We start from the raw sequence: 22,572 nt of genomic DNA, 5'->3' as shown, positions 1-22,572 counted from the left end.
AGAACAGGCTGAGTTTTCCCATGTGCAAGGTCATGTATGAACCACGTCGGTAGGAGGACTCCGACTCTCTCCTTCAGGTTTCAGAATGGGTCATAGCCAATCGACATCGCGGATCGTTGCCCTCACTTTTCCTAATGAACAGCGTGAATAACGAATCCGCGTTCTTCATGCAAAGGGCACACCCACCCCGAGCTTTCTTCCGCGCTAGCCTAAGGGCGACAATTAGTAGTAAAAAAACCAACGTCGACGTGTAGCATCTAACTCTCCCGTCCACTAACATACGAAATTCGATTGTACGGACCTTGCACTATTATTCGTGTCTATCTCATATTCGTATGATAAGTTGTTATTGACGATTTGTATCTATTCAACAGTGTAGTGAACCTTGCACTATTATTCGTGTCTATCTCATATTCGTATGATAAGTTGTTATTGACGATTTGTATCTACTCAACAGTGTAGTTTAAGTGTTGGAAATATATATTTTATAATTCTGTGAATCACAGTGTTATATAAACTTAATCACCCCTATTATCTTAACGGAAATCAGGGGATCGATCAACTCGTGGTGTCGATTAATATAATCGTAACGGGAATTTACGACTCCCGTTGACGTCTCTCCTCGCGATTGCGTCTCCCCGCGATTGACCGAAATTACAGAGTGTTTGTTTCTGAATCCAAATTGGTGATCTGGCATTAATTTTTCCTTATCTATTATTGGTTTTAAGCGGGCGTGAATTATTTTTCTAGTATTTTGGATAATACGGGAAGTAGTGAAATTGGTCTGTAGGATGCTGTTTGGTGTGGGTCTTTGCCTGGCTTAGGTAGCACTTTGATCTGTGCTAGTTTCCATAGTTTGGGATAGTATTGGATTCTTAATATTGCATTGTAAATTATTGTGATTAGTCGTACCGCTTTTGGAGGAAGGTTTTTTAGGATTTTACCATTGATTAGGTCGATTCCTGGTGCTTTATTATTTTTTGTTTTCTCGATTATGTTTCTAATTTCTTGTGCTGTTGTTTTAGGTATGGTGTAGTGTTTGTCAGTTGATGTACTAGTGGTTACTGCGTCCTCGTCGGTATGACAATTGAGGTTGCTGTTATTGATATTATGTGGTGTAAATGTGTTGCTTAGGTGGTTGGCAAATTCATCCGCTTGTTCTTCATTGCTTCTTGCCCATGTGGTATCTGCTTTTCTGATTGCTGGGACTAGTTTTATTGGCTTCTTTATTTTTTTTTTATTGCTTTCCATAGGGAGTAGTTGGTGTTCTCGTATGCGGATAGTGACTCTATGAATTTTGTGAACTCGTTGTTGTTGTGTTCTTTTATTTTGTTTTTTATTTCCTTTGCAAGTTTATTTAGGTGTTTTTGTTTTCTTTTGATCTATGTTTTTGCCATTTTGCTTTCGATTTTCTTTTTTCTCTAATTTTTTCGAGGATGTCTGGCGGAATTATTTTTGTCTGTCTATTTGTTGATTCAGGTATGGTGGTTGCCCGTGCAGTTTTCTGAATAGTTTCTGTAAGTGTTGTTACTGCTTGTTCGATGTGTTCAGGTGTTTTCAATGGGATGTTGCAGTTGATTTTGCTCTCATTTATTTCTTTAAATGTTTGCCAATTGGTGGTTTTATTGCATAGTGTCTCTGAATTGTTATGAAGTATTGGTTTGTTTCTGTATGTAATTATTATGGGCGTATGGTCGAAGCTAAGGTCGAGGCTGGGTGCTATATTTAGTTTATTTGCGTTTAGTCCCTTTGTAACTGCAAAATCAAGTAGGTCAGGTATTTTGCTCATGTCTGTCGGCCAGTATGTCGGTCTTCCTGTGGATAATATATTGAGGTTATTGTTTCTAATGTATTTTTCCAAGGTTCTACCTCGAGGTGTAGTGATTCTTGATCCCCATATTGTGTGCTTTGAATTGTAGTCTCCCGCTGCGATAAACTTGTCACCTAATTGTTGAAAGTACTCTTCCCACTTTTGAGGTATAATTTTGTTTCTCGGTGGTACATATACTGCTGACAACTGAAAATGGTTGCTGCTAGTTTGTACTGTAACGGTGGTTGCTTGTATATGTTCCTTACTAACTTGGCTGTGTAAGTGATGTTTAATGTCGCTTTTTATTATTACTGCGGTCCCTCCGTGTGCTTTTCCTGATGGATTCTTGGTGTCATAAATAGTGTAGTACGGAATTTTTAAATAGCTTTTTTGTAGTGAAGTGCGTTTCTGATACGAGTAGTATATCTATGGTGTTATTGTACAGGTATGTTTTGGTTTCTAGGGCCCTTTGTTGTAGGCCGTTAGAGTTCCAGGCTGCTATTTTAAGCGTTTCCATTTTTATTTCTTATTTTTTGCTCAGCATGTTTGTGAGTAGTTGTAGCATAACTGTTATTTGTTCCGTTTGCTGTCTGAGGGTTGCGTTTTGTTCGATTATCATTTTTGTAAGTATTTCAGTATTTTTAATTGATTGTTTTAGTAGTTCTTTGATTTCTGTAGCGTCTTCGGTGTTGTTGTTTTGACTCTGATTGTATGATATTTTGAGTCACTTGCGCGTAACTTCGGTTTACTTGGATGTCTGTGTTTCTGTTTATAGATTTTATTTCATTTTGTGTTTTCAATGTTGCTTTGTTTTCCGTTGTATTTTGTTGTTGTTTGTAGTTATCAACTGATCTATTGTGAAGGGGTGGAAACAGTTTACGTTGTAGTTGTTTCCTGATTTCACATCCTTTATAACTGGCTGGGTGGTTTCCGTTACAATTGTAACATCTAATTTCCTCAATTTTTCCTGTGTATGGGCAGTGTGCTGTTAAATAGTTTTTTGCACATTTAACACATACCGGGCTTCTATTACAATAGTTTTTTGTGTGTCCATATTGTTGGCACCGCTTGCATTGAGGTATTTCTTTTTTGTAACGTGGTGTTTCTACTGTTACTATTGTGTTTTGGATTTTTTTAACTTCGTATATTTCTTTATTGTTGGTTCCCGATTCTAGTTCGATTAGGAATAATGGTAGTAGTTGTTTTGTGTCATACCTGGTCATATTATTGATTGATCTTGTTTTATGACCAATTTTTTTTAGTTGCTCACTTAATTTTTCTATGTTGGTTTTAGGATGTAATCCTCTTATCACTACTTTGTAGCTCCTTTTGAGCTGGTACGTGTGGTATATAGCATTTTTCTCCTATAGATCATTTATCACCTTCCTATAGCTTTTTGGGGAGTTTTTTTGGATTTTTACCTGTTCCAGTTTTATTTGTTTTATTGTGTAATTATCCTTCCCAGCTATATTGTTTAATCTATCAATAAGCGAGTCTATTATTTGCGCCTCAACAAATTTTGGTGGTGGTTTTGTAATGTGTGTTGGTTGAGTTGTGATTTTGCTTGTTGGGTCATCGTCCATTTCTTTTGTTAGCGAGCTGAAGAAGTTTCTTAATGGTAATTCTTGCAGCCATCGCTGCTTTTCTGATTCTTGATTACCTATTATTTTTCTTTTCTTATTATAACTCGCCACCTTCCAGTTTCCATCCTGTTGTGTTGTTTCTTTGTTCGTTTCCATCTCAACTTCAGTTGTATCTGAGCAGTCCTGATCTTGATTTGTTTGTTGGCTTGGTTTTGTTATGTCTGTTGTTTTATTTATATAATATTGTTCGTCTTTGTTAATTATCTTTATCGGTGTTATTTTCATTTTGTGTTTTCTTATAGTCTTCTTAATAGAAGACACGGGTTTCCAACATTTAGCTATGGGCGTAGCCGTTCGTGTCTTTATCTTTCTCACTTGCCGCACTTTTCCTGACGCACTGTACCACCGCTGCTTCACGTCCTCTCAGCTCGGCTGCTCGGGCAGAACTGAATGAAACAATTTGGCTTAGGAGAGTCCATTCGATTATTCAAAATCATATCAAACTTGAAATAGGTGACAACACATTTTCAGAACTAGAAAAAATTCAGTTGAAACTCATAATTCTTTATCTCAATGATACATACAAGAAATTAACTTTTGCATGGGAACCAATAAAAGAGTTAACAGAAGAAGAAGTAGATACAATTCTATGTGAAAATCATAACGGAACTATAGGACACCTAGGAATACAAAAAACTTATCAAAGAATTAAATAAAAATATAAAATACCAGGTGTAATGGAAGAGGTAGAGACTTTTATCAAAAATTGCGATGCATGTCAAAAGAAAAAGCTAACGCGAATTCGACCCAAAATAAATATATCGATAAAATATCAATGGATATCATTGGATCAATGACGAAAACGAAACGAGGAAATCAATTCATACTTTCGATTCACGACGAACTGACGAAATATTTAATATTAGTATCTTTGAAGACCAAACAGACAGAGTCAATTATTAACGCTCTTTTATTACATTTATTACTACATTTATATTTTCTCACCACCAAGAACAATTTTGACGGATCTAGGACAGAATTTTGTGAGCGAACTAATGATTTAGTTTGACGAAGCTTTTAAAATCAAACACATTAAAACCATATCCTTCCATCCTCAATTCAACGAGTCCTTAGAAAGAAATTTGATAGGAGAATTTGATACGAACTAGTTTACACGATAACAATAGAGAATGGGATGAAGTTTTGAATTTTATTTGTTTAGGATATAATACTTCGATTCACGAAGTTACAGGCTTCTCGCCATTTGAATTAACTTTTAGTAGGAAAGCTAACTTGCCCTCCGCGATGGCCAAAACTACGGGTTTAAGATATAACGATATGTTCTCACTTTGGCAAAAACAATTAAATAAATATTTAGAAATCGCGAGAGATACCTTGATGAAAAGTAAAAAGAGATACCTTCGAGATCAGGAACGAAAAATAGTCTCAACTCAAACTGTGTTTAAAGAGGGAGATAATGTTCTTATTCATAACGATTATAAGAAAGATAAGTTGGGCACTGAATGATTAGGACCATACGGAATCCACCAAGTTAAAACTCCATATTATGAAATTCTGATTGATAGTGTTATATTAAGAAAATCCATGGTAACCATTTGAAAACTTATTTTTCAGGACGATCACCGCAATATTAGATCTGGAAGTAAGTTTAGACGTTATACCATTAAAAGGTAACGAAATATTTCACGAAAAAAAAAAAAAAAAAAAAAAATCAATACATAGCGATACCACGAGAGCCAATAGACATACATGTTCTTTGCGATAATCAACCTCAACAAATATTAGTCAACCTTCAATTATACGTTCAGAAAAGCAATGTGATCTAATATTTAACAATAACCACATGAAAACAGAAAGATCAAAAGTAAATGTAACCTTTGAATATTGAGTCGAAACCATACCATTTGAAACCGATACCAATCTAGATTTGATTTTGGACAAAATCGGTGAGACACCTCGAATGCATTCTCTCACAACTTTCATGTCTTTAAATTGTCATAGGAACATTTCCTTAGAATTATTAAGTATTTATGTTTTAAAAAAATAAGATTATTTGATTGTATCAAGAAATGCATGCCAACGAAGTTATGTATCCAGTTATTATGTTGTGAAACAAAAAACAATAATCAAAATTTTGCAAACGTAATACCAATACCGACAGCCCCAGTCAACATTTATACCGAGATTCCAACTTCAAGCAACCTAGCCATAGAGGATCAAGACGAATAAGAAAGAAGAAAAGTACACTTTGAACCAATCAGCGTTTGATTCCACAAATCAATCTTAAAGAAACGTTAACTTTGGTGGACCAAAAACAATCTAAGGAGGGGGGTATGTGACAGCGACCATACCCAAATCCACGTCATTCCACACTACCTGACAATGAATCTTTAGATTTTGACTTAGGATTCTTTCCTTGCCCCTCAACTCTTACAAACTCAGCATATAAAAACTGCGAGCATTCGACCACGACACTAGTCTTGGGTACAGTCTTGGCCGTAATTTGAACAACTAATTTAATACTTTGTAACTTCGCTACTTCATTGTAATATTGTACTTAATCACTTTTGTGAATAAAAACAAATAAAAATATAAAAGGACAGTCAAGTTAAGCTATTGCTCAGCTTTTCCTTTTTTAACACGAATTTTACGTGACAACACCGTCGTCATAAAGAAAAGTTCATTGGCTGAATCGATTACAACGGACATAACCGCGGTAACGTTGGGGACAACATGGATGGTTCGGATGAGGATTTCGTGGGATTTACGGAGTATCGTGTGAACTGTATAGTGGAAAAAACAAACTTCAGCATGAGTACGTCAGAAAAATGGGTCGCTGAAAGCTTCCTTAGTATCTTTGAGCGGAAATTTTGAAGATGAACGAACGTCCTCGACCATAGCTGTGAGCAGCGAATTCTCGAAGATAGCGGAGAAAAGGTTGTTCGCGAAATCGGAACAAACACTGCTACAATAATAAAATCAATTTGGACGTACGAAATACCACTTTGGAGTACAGCAGCAATGAGCTACATAAATAAACTAGAGTCGTTATAATCTAAGATACTGAGAATAATAGTCAACTCCCCATGGTATGTCAGAAACGAGGATATACGCAAAGACTTAAAAATACCAAAGTTCAAGGAAGAAATCGGCAGATATGCAAAAGAATATAAGGAAGTAACAGCAACACATCCAAACAAGCTGCCTGCTGAAGCGAGCAAAACTCTCATAAAAAGAACACTAAGGAGAAAACACCCTACCGACATCACCAAAGAAATAAAATAGACAAACTTGAAAATGGCATCCCTCTGGGGATAGCCAACCACATGTTATTTAGCAATTAAATTAGAAAAATTTACCGAATGTTCAGCTGGACATATTGTAAAGTATGAATTAAATAAAAAAAAAAAAGATAAACCATGTGTAGAGCGCGAGACGTGACATTCAGGAATTCGTAAATCTTCGAAAATACTGGTAATAATAATTATTAGTTACTATCGACTTTTACTTTCTTTAACATATTTATTAGTCATTTACATCGGCGAGGTCGCCATTCTCAATAATTATATTCAGATAATTAATTGCAGTTTCCTTTCGTTTAATGAGACAAATTATAAAAAATACGAAAAAGAAGAGAGAGTATTTGTATCTATATCATATAATTTTATAAATATAAATTTAATCCCAATTCAAGTTTTGCACAGATTAATCGCGTACCTACCGGTTTTGGTAGGTACTCACACTGATAAATATCAGATGATATACAGAATGGGATTTATAAATCGGAACGCCTAAATATCTTCGTTATTAATGTTAGGAAAACAACTACGCAGGGCAAAGTTATGCTACATGTAGGATCGCAATGGTAAATAATGTTTCTTCTAAAAGTCATTATTTAAATAAGATTTTCAGTTCATCATCACTTTTTGTTTCTTTTTTATGGGACAATGTATTTGTTTAATACATGCATCTATCCATTTCGATAGTCCTTCTAAAATTTAATTTAACACTTACTTTAACTCCAATTTGCCAAATTGAAAGTATAAAGCTCAAAGAGAACGTAAATACAAGAATGCCATCCCGCGTCTTTTCTTGTCTTCCATATATAGTAGAATCTTGATTATCGCAACTAATAATGATAAATGTATATAATATCAAAAAAGGGAGAGGGCATACGCTTGGTCCATCATATATTTAAGTTCGAGTTTCTCGGGATAGTATAATGCAGTGCCGCAGACAGATCGTCGTATAGGACCGGTGAAATGCATACAATGTAGCGACCAGCGTATAGTTCCAGAAACGTTCCAGAAAGTTCAAGGAAGGTGCATACGCGATCATAGGCGCGAAACGGTGGCGTGACCCGAGCGTAGTGGGGGGTCGTCTCCGAGAGAAGACAAAGAAGATCGAAGGGCCAGCAGTACCATTTTGAGGAGTCAGAGAGTGCAAATCAAGAAGTGAGAGTGTTGCCAGCGTTGTCGTGAGAGTGTGGTCCGCGTGAGAGAGAGAGAGAGAGAGAGAGAGAGAGAGAGAGCGTTGGATCCGTTGTGACGAGAGTTACAAATTAACTATTGCGTTGTCTAGACCATAATACGTTATTGTGATTAATTAACATCTGTACAATCCATTCAACGTAAACAAATCATCATTATAATATTATATTTACGATACTACATGTATTTGAATAATAAAGCAACAGCTTTTCTGTACTGTGTGCCATATATTTTAAATCAAATGGTACATGCAAACAATTAAACTCTACATAAAATCGTACGCGACCCACAATTTCCTTATCGCTAAATCATATTATATTTCTTAACATATTATTTAATATATGTCGGAGATGAGAGGACACCGGGGTCTTCCCTTTGGAATTCTTGGGAAAATCCCCAATACTTTAGTTATTATGATTTAACCCGATTATAATTGCCCGAGATTTGTGATAATGAGCTTGGGCTCGAAGTGACAACTAGTCGCTAAACGTAGCCACGGTCACGGGATGAACGTTTCACCTAACAAAGGTATGGAGTAATAGTATAGTTCTCCTTAAAAAGAAATAGTTGTAGCGGCACTCCACAGTAAACATCCCAACGGTTTTTGTCCCGTGGCTCGCCACACGCAGACCCTATTCTTCGGGTGAGATGATTACCAGATGTCCACAGTACATGTTCAGCTAGCCTGAGGACCCGTTACAAATCTTAACATTTAATTAACTAAGGCCCTTATCACCTACCCTTATCCCGTATCACCTACTACAGGAAGATACGGGAAATCTGCTTTTCTCACGTACGACGCTTCCCGTTGGCTACTTTCTCTCAAGGCCGGTTAGCATCCTTCTTCAACCACCAACATAGAAATTAACCAATTAACAGGAACATCCATTTCTGTCACTTTCCGAACGAAGGCTTTCCTCGACGAATCCGATGATCTTGTATCCTTAGACGCACCCCACCATAGTTTTCCTCTGAGCAGCATCGCGACGGAAAGTCATTCACGTACGATCTCATCAACGAGTTACACAGCGTTTTTACGATCAGTGAATACTCTGCGTTTTAACAAAGAGTTAGTTGAGTGATACTCGTACTGTAGACAAGTATGTTGAGTACGACTTAGACTTTGGATGAAAGTACATTTGCTACTCCGTTGATCGGATTCGTTATCGAACCTAAGACCATTGTCATTAGTATCTCGAGTGTCCAATCACTGCGGTTACTTGTCGAATTCTGCAATAATCGTGTTTGCACCAGTCAATGTCTTCTCTATTGCATAGCAACAATGTGTAATCCAAATGAAGATTCGTTACACGCCCCTAACCCTAATGACAACTCGACATATATATCGAAAATATGCGGAACAATAGTCAACGTCCCATGGTATGTTAGAAAAGGGATATACGCAAAGACTTAAAAATACCAAGAGTTAAAGAAGATATAGGCATGAGATATAGGTAAAAAAATACAAGGTAAGAACGGCAACACATCCAAACCAGCTGTCTGCCGAAGCAAAGAAAACTCTCATAAAAAGAAAACTAAAGAGAAAACAACCCACTAACCTCATTAAAGAAATAAAATAGACAAACTCGAAGATGGTATGCCGCTGGGGGTAGCCATCCACATGTTATTTAGAAATTAAACTAGAAAAATTTACCGAATGTCCAGCTGGACAAATTGTAAAGTACAAATTACATAAATAAAAAAAAAAACTGATAAATATCCGCTGATACACAGAATGGGTCACTTCAATCGGAACAAGTAAATATCTTCGTTATTAATGGTTGTATGAAAAGAACTACGCAGGGCAAAGTTATGTTATTCGGACGAACACACGCAGTGATAGATAATATTTTCTCTGAAAGACACTTTTTAAATAAAATTTTAAGGTCATCATCATTTTCTTTCTTTGTGGGACCATACATTAGTTTAACCCTTTCGCTTCGAGTGCCGCTTATAAGCGGCATCCACGAAATGACCTATGAATACGATCGCCTCATATAGGCGGCGAGCACGCGACGAATCCTGGGTTCGGCACCCCATATATCCGGCATCCAAATGATGCATATACAAGTGCTATCTGTAGTCAATAATATATTTTTTCTTTATCGGCAGAACATTTTCTGTTGACTTTATTGATATATTGGATTAATCACTTCTTAAAAGTTACTCATTGTTGAAACAACATTAAAATGTTTTACATAATATATTTCAAACATCCAAACGATCGTATACTGTTTCGTGCTCAAAATCTGTTAAATCCATTGACAGTGAAACTATATTTCATATACGGTTCTTACAAGAATTAGGAATAGATCGGCTTAAGGTATAATTCAATCTGTTAAAAATTAGAAATTGTAGGTTAGAATTTTCTTTGAAAATGGACTTTCAGGAATAGTTTAGACCCTTTCAAAATGTATATAAAAAATAAAAAACGTATTATATTTGAAAATGGAGTAACCGATTCCGAAGAAAATGAAAATAATTTCGACCTGCCTAAAAAACGGCGAAGGAATATATGCAGCACATCAGAATCGGAATCAGAGTCAATTGAAGATGATGCCAAGGACACCGATCACAATATAACATGGACATCTAAAAATTTCAAGCCAAAAGTCCATCCATTTTCCTCAAAAAATTCAGGAATAAGAAAGAAAATACGCATATCCTCACCAATTATAAATTACTTTGAGCTATTCATTTCTGAAGAGCTGATACAGTACATTGTAGATGAGACAAATTACTATCGGGCTCAAAAGAATAATAATAACTTGGATACCCAGGAAAATACGACAGTAGACGAACTGTACTGTTCTTTCGTGTTGCCATTATTGATGAGGCGTAATATAAAGTTAACAATACGAGAGTATTGGACTAAAGATAAATATTTACGAAGCAGTATTTTTGCCGAAATAATGTGCAGAGATCGCTATCTTTCATTACTAAGGATGATACACTTTACACACGAACTTGGGCGCACTGATGATCGTCCAGGTAGAATAAAAGATGTAATCAATATGCTACGAAAATTATTCAGTGACGCATTTCATCCGTATCAAGGACTTTGTATTGACGAAAGCTTGATGTTGTACAAAGGCTGCTTATCTTTCAAGCAGTACATTCCGTCGAAGAGAAGTCGGTTTGGTATAAAATCGTATATGCTCTGTGATTGTAAAACAGGCTACGTGCAAAACCTTATAGTTTATGGCGGAAGTTCAACAATTGTATAAGGTGCAATCACCGGAATTGAAAAGTTGGGAGCAATAGACCTGTCGCTTTTGAAACTATACTTAGGAAAAACTCACACAGTTTATCTAGACAACTTTTACTCGAGTCCAGCATTATTTAACTTTCTACAGAAGAATCGTACCAATGCATACGATACCATAACTAAAAGACGGCAAGGAATGCCGAAGTTTGAAGAGCATTTGAAAAAAAGGAGGGGCATATTTTCGTACATCAAATAGTTTGTTAGTGATGAAGTGGATAGACAAAAATGAAGTTTATATGATTACAAGTATGCATACTGCAGATTTTGCAGCAATGTCCAGGTATGGAGAACAACAGAGTATGCAGAACCCTGTGTATGTTATAGATTATAATAAGTCAATGGGCATAATAGACAAGGTTGGTATGGTTCTAAGTACTGTTAATTCAACGCGTAAATCGTTGAAGCGGTACCGCAAATTTTTCTTCCACCTCGTAGACATTTGTGTGTAGAATGCATATTGTGCTTATAAGTACAATCGAGAAGAAACCATTTCCATGGCAAAATTTCAGTTAGGGTTAATAAAACAAATAATCGCAATGCACCTGCACAATGTAGTTCGGTATCAAAACAGACCCGCTGACAATCTAATGAGGTTAATAGAGAGGCATTTTCCTTCATTCTATGAGCCAAAAAGTAAAAATCGAAAACAAAGATGTGTCGTTTGTAGTAAAAATGATAAAAGACCCGAATCACGATATGAGTGCAAAGATTGCAATGTTGGCTTATGTATAGATCCTTGTTTCAAAATATATCATACAGAATTACATTACTAATCTTTGCATATTAATATATTAACTAATTTGCTTTTCATAATTAATTATATTAAACATTTTATCGTAAAGTCTTGTAAATATGTAAATGCCTATATTACCTGCAATTTTGTAAGCTTTTCCATATTAAAGATGTAAATTATACTTATCATATTGGAGTAAAGATTGTTTTATCCAGCACAGTTGTTATTTAAGACTTAGGAAAACATATCTACAACAACCACGCACACTGTGCGCATTTCTGGAGCACGCTTCCGTTTAGTGACAGTACTTCGGACTGCCGAAGCGAAAGGGTTAATACATCAATCGATCCATCTCGATGTTCCCTATAAAGATTTAATTTAACAGTTACTTTAGCTCCAATTTGATAAATTGAAAGTATAAAATTCAAAGAGGACGTAAACGCAAAAATACCACTCCGCGTCTTTCCTTGTCTTACATATACAGCAGAATTGATTACCGGAATTAATGATAAATATGTTTGAATAATAGAATAACAGCTTTCTCTGTACTGTCATATATTTCAAACCAAATGTTACAAACAAACAATTAAACGCTACATAAAGTCATACGCGTCTCATACCTTTCTTGTCGTTAAATTATATTATACTTCTTAGTATATTTCTCAATATGTATATCTTAATACAAGTAATTTCTCCGAGTTAATTTCATTTAGCCGTTGAGTCATATTATATTTCTTAATATATTTTTTAATCGTCTAAATATAAGTAATTACTCCGAGTTACTTTCATTTTGTGCTCCAAACCATCCTTCTTTTTTTTTTTTATTAACGGGGAGGAAATCCGCACGGACACCAGGTCGCTTCTGGGGAAAAGCGGCGTGGTAGTGCCGGACTCCAACCGACTAAAACCTCCACGATGACCGTCCCGGCTGCGATCGAGAGGGGCCCGGGAACCGGTGTAAGCGATACACCGCCCCCCCCCACACCGCGCTCAATACGTCCCCTAATGGAGCGATGTGCGGCCACGTCCGTTTCCCCTACCGGGCTGCTTTGCGGCACCGGGGCGCTGAGCTGCCAGCGCCTAAGTTTGCACCGAAGCGCGTCCATGACCTCTGCCGCGCCCTCGCCGGTCAGTCCTCTCAGGGTGAGAGTACCGCACCCTCACCCTCTCCGCGGCCTCTTTTCGAAGCATGACTTGTTCACAGAAGGAGGTGACGGCCCTCCTCCTACTCTCGCTTACCAACAATGCCTCGAGGATCGTCGGCGGCGAGAGATCCCAACCGATTTCCATGATGAGGTCGTGGCGCGGCTGCGCCCACGCCGGACAGTATTCCAGCGTGTGCTGCGCCGAATCCACGCTGGCATCGCAGTGGTGGCAGCGCGCGGTCGCTTCCTTCCCGATTCGGTGCAGATACTCACCGAAGCAACCGTGTCCGGTGAGCACCTGCGTCACCCTGTAGGTCAGGGGAGGCCCGCCGCCGTCCAACCAAACGTCCCAGTTTGGAAGGACGGCTTCGAGGACCCTTATCCCCGGCGCACCCGCTCTCGTGTCGAGGCTGTCGAGCAAAGCTCGCCAAGCCCGAACCCCGACGTCGGCGTCCACCGGGCCCGCCCCGTTCGACAGACCCCGCGTGTGGAGATAAATCTCACGACACCTCAGGGCCTGCAATTCGAACGGGGGAAACCCGGCGAGCACCGCCGCTGCCGCCGCCGAAATGATGCGGAAGCCCCTCACTACCCTGATGGCCACCGTCCTATGCTTCCTCCTGACCACTAGGAGACTGCGACGGTCGGTCATCAGGTCCTCCGCCCAGATCGGAGCTCCGTAGAGGAGCCTCGATCGCACAACGCCGGCGTACAGCTGGCGCACTCCGACGTCGGCCCGCCCATCCGAGGCAGCAGACGTCCTAAGGCGTTCGCCGTCGCCTCAACAGACGGCGTCAAGCGCTCGAAGTGAGCGCCGTAGGTCCAGTGGCTGTCGAGGGTCAGGCCCAGATACTTTATGCTGGTTCCGACCCCGATTTCAGCCCCTTCCAACCTCAGGCGGTAACCCGCTGGAGGCGTCCCGTGATCGGCCTTGCGGCAAAACCACATTGCCTCGGACTTCTCAAGGGACACCCTCAGTTCCAATCCCTTGATTTCGGCGACCACGCAGGCCACCGCCAGCTCCGCCACGCGGTCGGTTCTACTCCATGCCGTGCCCCAGACCAGCACCAACGTGTCGTCGGCGTAGCACGCCAGTGCCAAGTTCGGAGGCATCGGCGTCCGAAGCACCGCGTCGTACGCGAAGTTCCACAGCAACGGGCCCAACACCGAACCTTGCGGGACCCCGCGGTGTACAGCCCTCCTGGTCACCCCTCCGCCCCGGACGGTGTAGACGAAACTCCGGTCCTGGAGGAACGCCCGGACCACGCCGCTCGGTCTCCTCGACAAGGGAGCGGACACAGCGTCGGTCGTAGACCGTCCCCTCCGGAAACCGAAGTGGCCATCGTGCAACCCGGGCACGCTCCGGGACAAATGCGACTCCAGGCGGGCAGCCACCACTCTCTCCAGCAGCTTGCTCGCCTCGTCCAAAAGGCACACCGGCCGGAAGGCGGAAGGCGAGTCCGGAGAGCGCCCCGACTTCGGCAGCAGGACCATCCGCCCCTCCTTCCACGAAGTGGGGAATTCACCTCGAGACAGGCATCCGTCAAACAGACGCATTAGTCTCGGGGCCAAGACCCCGGCGACGTCCTTCCACAGGCGGGCCGGGACTCCATCAGGACCTGGAGCTTTCCGCGCTCCGATCCTCTCGATGGCCCCGGCTAGTTCTTCCTCGGTGACCCCCGATTCCGGGCTCCAACTTCCTGCAGTGACCTGTGGTTCTTCTTCCAGCGGTTGAGACTCCTGCTCCTCCTCTTCGGTAAAGCTGCCAAATCCCTCGTTCGCTGCTCCCGGGAACACAGGGTGCCGACGACCTCCTCCAGGATCCGAGGATCCATGCTCTCCGTTGGCGGCGGAGGCGGTGTTTTCTGTGGACTCGGCAATCCTGCGGTACGACCGCTTGCCGAGTGTGCCCGCGACGGTCGAATAGGAAGAGCATGACGACATTTCGTCGTCGGATCTCAACCCCCGCCGCCACCGTGGCGCCGCCTCATCCCACCCCGCGAAGGTCCCGGGCCGATAGTCAAAACGTTAGGTTCCTCCGACCCTCTGCGAGACTCCCCAGTTCGCGAGTCCCCTTCTCTAGACGCATGAGCGTGACCAGGGGCCTGGCGGCCCACCTCCGGACGGCCACGGTTGCTCGATGACGACGCAGCGGGGCCCGCTTTACAACTCGCGCCTGCGCCGGTACTGGGTTATCCCTCCCCTGCACCGTAAGCGATTCTTCGATTCGTTTTTCTATCCATTGTTAATCGAAATTGCGGAAGTCGTCAGCAAGGGTTTCTATCCTGGTGCCACTCACTCTTTCGCATCCTGCCTCGGTCAAGGCTGGTGCAGGGTGACGGGGAGCCCCACAAGAAGGTGAGGTGAGTGGTCTTGGCGGATACGGGCCCAACAACTTCTCCGAGGTTCTCCGCACCGGATCGGCAAAGTGGCGGGGGCCAAGGCGCCGACCAGTGACCGTCTGGCTATAGGAGAATATCAGATTCATCGGGGTTTTCCAGGGCGTGGTCCTATGCCCTGAAAACCCGTAGCCGCCTCGTGCTCCCCGTGCTTCAAACCATCTAAACCGAACCTAACCTCTATCATATATGTCGGAGAAAGGTTGGAATTTAGGGTTAGGGGCGTGAAACGAATCTTCGTTTGGATACACAGTGTTGTTATGCAATAAAGAAGACATTGACTAGTGCAAATACGATTATTATAGGATTGGACAAGTAACCGTGGTAATTAGATACTCGAGAAACTAATGACAATGATCCTAGGTTCAATAACGAATCCGCGGTCAACGGGATTGTTAAGATATAGGAGTGATTCGGAAATACAAATAGTTTTCTTTATTCAGCACACAACAGTTATACACATATCTTATACTCTGAAGACCTCGTAATCCTACTCGCTCGCATGCAAACCGACTCTTCCAGATGCTTCTTAACGACTGCCAATCGTCTTTTGTCTCAACTAAGGCCTGGACGCCCTCTGACGCTTACACACACATTCACATGTACAGTGTAAATGTATCATCTTCCTAACAGGGATGATGGATGAACATGTTCACAAAATCTAAGTCAGACTCTTTGTTAAAACGTGGAATATCCACCGAGCGTACAAACGCTAAGTAACTCGCTAATACGACCTCACGAGAGAATAACTTTCCGTCGCGATGATGTTGCAGAGGAAATCTATGATGGGGTGTGTCTAAGGACACGAGATCCTTGGATTCGTCGAGGATAGCCTTCGTTCAGAAGGTGAGGGAAATTGGCGTTGCTGCTAATTGGTCAATCTCCATATCGGTGGTTAGAAAAAGATGCTAACCGCCCTCGAGGGAAAGTTGCTAGTGGGAGACGCCGTTCGTTGAAAAATAGGTCTCTCCTATCTTCCCGTAGCTGGGACAAAGATTGTTTGTCTGTCTGAAGGACTTTAGCCAACTAAATCTTAAGATTTATAACGGGCCCTCAGGCTAGCCGAACATGTACTGCGGAGACGCATCAACATCTGGCAATCATCTTACTCGAAGAATAGTATGAGTGGTGCAGCGTCAAATAGAACATACATGATTTTAACGAATTCATCTTTTGTCCTTTGTATCCCGCTATGTAGATCCCAGCCAGCGTTATCTAGCAACAGCAGAGTTTTTTCCCTGTGCCCGTTCTCCAGTTATCTTTTTTTAACTGATCTAATGAAACATTTTTCGATCCAATCATTGAAAGTTTTCCTGTCCATCAAACCGCTGCTCTTAGCTTTGTAAATAACTGGCAGAGAACGCATATTAAAATTACTTAAATTTCCGGCTTAGGCAAATGTGCCGATTATTAGTACCGGCAATTTGTGACATCCGGTAGCATTTGTACAAAGTACAGTAACGCGATCTGCAATCACTTTTTGGTTTGCTGTTGATTTCTCATGGTAAAAGAACAAAGTTTGTTGTGGTACTGTTCTCCACATCAGTGCTGTGTTATCGGCAGTGTAAACGTTCTCCAATGTGTAGCCTTCGTGTGCCAGAAGTTTTATAAAATCAGCTTTGAAGGTATCTGCTGCAACTTCATTTGGGACTCGATAATCTTCAATAATATCCGCTTTGTGGATAGGGTGACGTAATCTAAAGCTTTTTAACCATAACATATTGGCTTTAAAATTATGATGTCCTTTTAATTCCGCATTATATTCCTGAGCTTTTTCGCATAATATTGATCCTGTTATTCGTGTGTTTTTATCTTTACATCGTACGTACCACTGGTAAAGAAACCTGTCTACATCCGTACTCGCTAGCTTTTTTAAATGTTCTGTGAACCTGCTAGCAGCCGCTGAGTTGGTCTCGAAAAATTTTGTTATCTCTACTTCTCTCTTTTTTACACGTCTGACGGTGTAAGCTGAAATACCGTACTTTTCGCTATGGCTTTGTAAGAGACACCACTTTCTATCATCTGAAGGATTTGGTATTTTTCAAATCTCGTTTTCGTCTGGACGTCATTATTGTTTGGAACGATTCGAATGTAAATGCTGCATTGAAATGTTGTAACGAGATTTTATTTCGACAGTTATCATCGTCGACAATTTTGATAGGAGGAAACAAGTACTATTTGGATTATACACCTATATAGATATACGTCTATGAAATATAGAGAATTATACAACATTCTCATGACAGAACGTCCGGATGATGTATGTATGTACTGTATAATCGAGGTTATGCTGTATATCAAAATAACAAATAATATTCGGCCAAGAGTTGATAGAAGCAAGCAGCATGAAAATGAGAATTTATTATGAGATTATTATGAGAATAATGGGAATTATTTTATTTGCAGATAGTTTAGAAATAAATGGTTTTCCTCTGGTCATCCTATAAACGGTAATCTTTTTAAGAAGACTAACAATTCATTGTTTCTGCGAATATTGCAAACATTCTTTTCATGGTTTTATGTTTTGAATATTTTTACGTAATATTTTAAAAGGAAAAATAATAATTCTAATTACGAAGAGAAACGAGTTAAAAATGAATGGTAATGTTGTCATCGTGCTTTATTGTTAATTTCGAGTAATTTGAAAAAAATGTGTTATTCCGTAGAAAATTCAACGTAGATTATTTCTGTGAAATTTGAATTCGTCGAAATAAAGAATTTCATACTTCTCACATAAAATGATTAGTACCAGTGTTAGTTTGATTCATTTTGGACGTTTTGATCCATCTTCTCCTAGCGAATAATTCCTTTTTTGTAATTTAAACATATAATTTAATCATTGATCTAACGATTTTCATTAATAAAGTATTTACGATGCAATTATAGACTCGCTTACATAAAACTTTTGTACATTGATCTCTCTAACTGCATGTAACAAATGTGTCATTTAACAAATGTGCCAGTGGCATAATTTAATAATTAATCGCTGTAATGACGTAAAGATTGTTGTATATGCGTAAATGTATCGGTGATTATGAAAGTGGTCTAAGTCACATATTTTTTGTTTCGAGGTAGTTGAAGCTTCGACGCATGAACTGAATTATGTTTAATGAAAGGGTTCGGTTACTGTTACTTTGCAAAAATGGTTCCAAATTATTATGATGTAAATAGACGCAACGCAAAATAAATGATAAGCTCCTTTTTTTTAGATCATCGACACAAATATGTATGTACTGTTCTGTTTGTCAACATTATCTTATATCGTCAACGTAGGATCAAATTTGTTTGTATATTCGTATTATAGAAATCTGTACGAATTGTATTTATTGAAATAATTGCTTTATACTTCACATGCGTTTTGCTCAGAACTTTAGTTTCATGTATTTTAGAAGTGGACAAAGGAAAATGAGCGGGAAGTTTGTTATGTACTTACCAAATTTTGTGTATCCAATTTAACTAAGAAGTTATACGTCACCGTATAACAGCAGTAAGGGTATCACCCTTTCGCCGGTATTATTGTTGGTTGTTAAAAAATTTTTTCTGCAGAAGACCGAACTGCTTACGCGCAGAAAATCTTCTTGTGCCATTGTAACTTGCTGCTGAAACTGGAGCTTACCGAATTCCCCGGCATCAGGAAATTCTAGCAATATACATGAATCTCTCAGAGACATTTTCCTCTTACCTACTGTCACAGTCGGATTGTTTTCCTCAAAGTAAGGTTCGAAATACTAGCACTTCACCTAACAAGCACCACACCATACCTAATACAACAGCACAAGAAATTAAAATCAAAAAACAATAAATAGAAACGAAGAAAACAAAATACAGTAAAGTATGAGGAATCGGCCTAATCAATGGTAAAATCTTGAAAAACTTTTCTCCAAAAGCAATACGTTTAATCACAATAATATTTTATGCAATTTGAAGAACCCAATACTTTCCAACTCCATAGAATTTAGCACAAATAATAATGTTGCCTAAGCCAGGCAAAGAACCACACCAAACTGGATCTTACAAACCAATATCACTACTTCCTATGTTTTCCAAAATACTAAAGAAAATAATTTGCACTCGTCTAAAACCAACAATAGAGGAAGAAAAATTAAAACCAGATAACCAATTTGGTTTCAGTAACAAACACTCCACGATAGCGCAAATACACAGGCTCGTCAATGAAATTTTACTAGCAATAGAAAAGCAACAATATTGTACAGACCTCTTCATGGATATTGAGAAAGCATTTGACAAAGTGAACCATGAAAGCCTCTTATAAAAAATCAAAAAACATTTCCCGGAAAAAACTCACCAGTTACTCAAATCATACCTATGCAACAGAGCATTTGTAATAAAAATAAAGGACGTATATTCTGAAGTAAAAGACATCAAGGCAGGGGTCGCAAGGAAGCATCTCAGGACCAATATTATACACACTATACGCGGCCGACATACCAACAACAACCAACTGTTATTAAATATAGGTTTGGGGTTGATATTTAATAGATTCACACAGATTGAATTTTACTTTCTATATTTCATCATCTCGTACAAAACGTCTGAACATACCGGATACACTCAGATAATTAACACGTGATAGACTCCTAAGACAAAACAGCGTCATCAGGAGACGTACCAACTTAGCTTGTAGAAACTAGCGGTCATACCAACTTAATGTTTCTCAACATGTAATTATAAGAATGGAATTTATGGAAGAATGGCACTTCACTTGAAAATATACATATTTATCTATATCTTGAACAGTAGACAGTAATAGTCGTATTGATCATGCTCCTTAAACTTGGTGAATAAGAAATAAGAAATAATCTTAAAAGAAACTATGTATATCGTACATGATTAAAATTATATTAATGTATGAAATAATAAAAAATAATGCAAAAAATATGTCACACTCAGTTTGAAAAATCGAAAATCATCATTTTCCGGGAAATATTGTAAGCATGAAAAATTAAAATATATGCTATCGTGCTGGATGGAAAATGTGGCAAAAATGTCCCTACGTTAATTTTTTGTTTCGTATACCTAGTATCTATGGTAGAAGCATTGAGCATTCTGCGTAAAACGACTAAACAATAGGTACACTTTGACTTTAGCTACTTTCAACCCTTCTCAACGAATGTTTACAACAAGAAGAACTGAGAACATTTGCACCTCATGTTGCTATAAATTATTAACCACGTTACAAGTTTAAGTGTATTTAGATTCTGTTCAAAATTTTCATCAGAAAACCGTGGGATTAGCAATTTTAGCATCAAGTTACCGCATTTTTCCAGACAGTGATTCACCAATTGGATAACACAAGTGTTCGAACATATAGAATGTTTTCATCGGTCTTCATGAGCTTTATCTTCCATTCGTTTTCTGCTCCTTCTTGAAACCTTTTCAGCCTATTGTAAATGACTCGTGGTTTTATAACATTTACTCTATATAATTCTTTTAGCATATCAGCCGCTTCAGTTACTTCTATCTTGTGTTTTGGACTAATTGCGTCTTAATACATTGTTTTTTGGAAAAAAAGATCATCAGCCGCGTTTGAGACACGTGATGGTAGAAAGAAAAATAGGCGTGCTAAAGATTTTGCAATAAGCGATGAACAGCTAATCATAAACTCGCGAAATTTAATCTGTTTATATATAAGACTATAAATTGTATTTCTTGCCCGACCAGAAAAGTCGTTCTGTGAACTTTCTCAACAGTGAAGCATACTATGTATTAACTGCTTGTCTTTTTCGACAGAAAGTAAGTGATTGTTCGACCAGTCGCGGAGAGACGTGATCGCGTGGAAGCGCGTCAACGGAAGTCGTAAATTCCCGTTACGATTAGAATAATCGACGCCAGGAACAGATTGATCCCCTTATTTCTGTTACGATAATAGGGGTGGTTGAGTAAAGTATAACGCTGCGGTTAACAGGTTATAATATGTATTTCAATAAATTCGTGCAAAAGATACTTACGCCGTTGAGTAAGGTATAAGTGAAGTAGACGAATGATTGACGAGTGAAAACCTAGTAACAAGATGTTGACTAATCTATAGGCGGAGATCGAGTTCAAAGGTGTCGACTGATCTGTAAGCAGAGATCGAGTCTAGAGATGTGGTGACTGTTCTGTAGTCGATCAACCAGTGATGTCGATTGTACTAATATCGCAGATCCAATTAAGTCCGGTGATGATGCTGTTGCAAAGGAAAACTCTTACTCGGTGGTGATCGCCCCACTACTGGACGCTTGCGGCTGGAATCCCGGGAAACATGGGAAACCCCATGTTTCCCCTATTTTTACTTGATAGAGCAATCACTATAAGGAACGTCTCGATTTGAAGGTGTTTTATACCACTTAACAACCTTAACGGCAAAATCAAACTGCTTAGGTTTATGGCAGTTCCTTAGGATTATTAAGACCCGCTTAATTATACGTGAACAGCTGATGGACGCCTCGACCATACAGAGTCACTGGATATAAAGAAAGCAATACTAAAGTTGCGATCATCAAATACAGATATCTTGAAAATAAAAATTTAGAATAATCCGTACCGTTATATGCTATCGACCAGTTGTCGATGACCACTAGATTCAGGAAAATATGAACCCACATGAGCGATTGCCCTATCGTTACTTGAATCCAGTGTATTGATCAAATTATGTACACCACCTTAATTATATACATTACTATATACACAAGTATTCGGGCATTTGCTGTAATGTAATCCAAAAAAAACCTTGATATTTTTATTACATTTTCAACATTACGCTAGAAATATGTTTCTCTACTGTTAACTCTTTAATACTGGTCGTAATTAGTATTAAATATTCTTCCAAATTTAAACTGGAATAAGGAATATACTTATACCAAGCAAGTCCCATGTTTATTATTAATAAATAGCTGACACTTTATAAAATCTATACAAACTTATGGAATGTGTTTGAATAAGCGCATATTTCAATCATTCGAAGATCTCAGCATTGAACAGATATGTATGCTTATAGTCGCTAAACATGACCATTTTTATGGAAGTTATTTTTATTCAGATGCAATTATGTTTTTCTTTTTATTTACACTACTGAATATCAGCTGTTGTAGCGTATATTCGCGCTACGAACAACTTTGATAAT

Source organism: Bombus flavifrons, chromosome 4 (assembly GCF_040668555.2).
Source record: "Bombus flavifrons isolate JBK064 chromosome 4, iyBomFlav1_principal, whole genome shotgun sequence".
NCBI lineage: Eukaryota > Metazoa > Arthropoda > Insecta > Hymenoptera > Apidae > Bombus > Bombus flavifrons.
The sequence above is the reverse complement of the archived record's forward strand: the minus strand, read 5'-3'. Positions refer to the sequence as shown.